Source organism: Triticum dicoccoides, chromosome 4A, assembly GCF_002162155.2.
Source record: "Triticum dicoccoides isolate Atlit2015 ecotype Zavitan chromosome 4A, WEW_v2.0, whole genome shotgun sequence".
NCBI classification, from domain to species: domain Eukaryota; kingdom Viridiplantae; phylum Streptophyta; class Magnoliopsida; order Poales; family Poaceae; genus Triticum; species Triticum dicoccoides.
This window is the reverse complement of record NC_041386.1, coordinates 591,825,826-591,828,521: the sequence shown is the minus strand read 5'-3', so window position 1 is coordinate 591,828,521 and position 2,696 is coordinate 591,825,826.

The window sequence follows — 2,696 nt, the reverse complement described above, 5'->3', positions numbered from 1 at the left end:
GGAGGCAATCGCATCCAGCCATAGTGGCGACGACCCGGAGTAGCGGCGAAGCGAAACCAAATCATCGCCGTGCCCCCTCCCTCTGCTAGGGTTGCCTTTTTGTGTGTGTTCTTGATTTCTACTAGAGTAACTAATAGCTTCCGATCTCTGACCAAATGGTAAATAGTCTTTGCGAGATGACTAGTCTTTGCACATGCACTTAGATGCTGGAACTCATTGGCTATCTATTTGAGTACAAAACTTTTTTTTGTCCTTTGGTGTTGCATATCTCACCTTCAATACCAATGGAGTTTGAGTGGTGAGCAATGGGATGGATATATGGTTGTATGCACGAACAAGAGCTCACATGGCACTAGAAACATTATATGACCGTTAATTATAATATAGTAGTGTTTTTTATTGTTGCTGCTTGTGAAAAAAAATACAAACAAGCCCTTGACTTTGCAGGAAGAACCCCAAACCAAGATAGTGAGATGCAACAGGGTCCTCAAACCCCGCTTGGATTCCACCTCGCCATCACGGGGACAGAGCCACTCGGAGTGACGAGACTTCCATAGGAACAAACCACAACCTCTAAGTAAACAGTGCACTGCTTCCCTATAGGCATCTGGGCTCGGGAGGAACGTGGGTGGCCGTCCTTCGGCCAGAGCAGCCACTGGATCGACAAAGACCTCCCTTCAATCGCTGAGGCTAGGCTTCAACAAGCGTCGTATCTTTGCTTCAAACTCTGGCGGTGATGAGCTCGTTAGCCATATCAGGAGCTCCCACTCTGGCGGCGTCGGAGACAAGGGACAGAGAGCGCTACTGGAGGAGCCCCCCCCCACCCTCGGTGGTGATGATCCTGTCCAACCGACGACAATTGCACCAGTGGTGATGACCGGGAGTAGCGGCGGAGCGAAACCACCCACTAGAGATTAACTTTTTGCGTGTGTTCTTGATTTCTACTAGAGTTGTCTTCCGGTCTCTTGCCAAATGGTGTACCTAGTTAAACCTAACCAAATCTGCAACATAATTTAACCATTTTGTCAGTGCCATTACTATATAATTGTCCCTGAGATTCAATATGCCATATATTTGTAGCTACCTCGAGAGATCAATGAGATGCAACTATAGCTATATAATTTTGTCAATGAGATTCAATAAGAGCTAGGGCAAATCACGCAATTAGAAGCACTATTAGATATTTAGGAGTTGATTTATTTTATTTATATGTAATTGAGGTGCAGATCAACTACATGTTTTTTTTCTGGTAGAGGAGGTGAAGAGCATTTAGGTAAAATGCTCTGAGGTCGAGGTATCTTGAAGCCATGTAATTCTGATAGTGCATGTTGTCTTTCCACAAACAATAGCCGACCTTCAATGAAACTTAGATTCCGAGATAAATAGTCTTTGCACATGTGAGACATGCACTCAGATGTTGGACTCATTGGTTATCTGTCTGAGTACCAAACTTGTTTTTTTTTGTCCTTTGGGGCTGCATACCAGCCACTTGATAAATTATCAAATAAATAGTAGAATCTAAAAAAATACATTAAAGTGGTTCTGATTGTTGCTACAGTTTGTGAAAATTACGAATAAGCCCTTGACTTTGCAGGAAGGCTTAGGGGCCAGCTTTTTTTGCTGACTTCTAGAATAAACTGAAATAAGTTGCCCCCTACCTAGCTTATTCTAGAAGCCCAAAAAAGTCACCAAAAGAATTGGCCCAAGATGGCGAGACACAGTTGGGTCCTCAACCTCCACTTGGATTCCACCTCGCCGTCACAGGGGACATATCCACTTGGGACGACAAGGCTTCCATAGCAACAAGCCACAACCTCTAAGTAGATGATGCACCGTCTCCCTATAGGCGTCTGGGTTGGGTAGGAAAAATGGGTGGCCGCCATTCAACCAGAGAAGCAATTGGAGTTACAAAGACCTCCCATCAATCGCCGAGGCTAGGCTTGAGCGAGCAGTGCATCTTTGCTTCAAACTCCAGCGATGATGAGCCCAACCGGCAGAATCCAACTTTCCATCTCGCCCCTTCTTCATCATCGCGACACGACGAATACACAAAGGGAGAGTACAAAGGAGATACCCAACACATCCCCCCATCACCACGCGTCAGGGGATCCCTGGACAAGGGCCTCCGATCTAACCATATCAGGAGTTCTAGTCACTCATCTCCGGCCTTCATGGCGGTAGTTGAGAGCAGAAGAAGCATGCGAGAAAGATCCAGGTCAGCTTTATCTGGCAACAAAGAGAACCTACTACCACAAACACAGAACAAGACTCGCCCCCTCCCACCTGATGCCGGCTGCGGGCAACGTGGAGGCTGGAGTCGCTCGAGGGCGGGAGGGGAGGGGAGGAACGGCGGAGAGGCCAATCACCATAGAGGCAAGTCATTGCTCTCCGACCGTGGGGCCCTATTTTTGTACTACCTCTGTCCGGAATGAACTGTTGCTAAAATGAGCATATCTAGACACGGAGGAAGTGGTATAACTATTTCTCCTTCTCTTTTAATAATGAAACGATGCATAAATCTTTTGCGTGTTTGCGAAAAAGAAAAGGTTTATATATATAAACCGAAATTGGTGTCCCATATGGTGCCCAAAACGAGAAGCCCAAAGCTTGGGCAGTGCCGCCGCTACTGTACTCCTACTTGTGTCTTCTCCCTCACCCCACCCCACCCCCCACCCCCACCCCCCTCTGACTCTGAC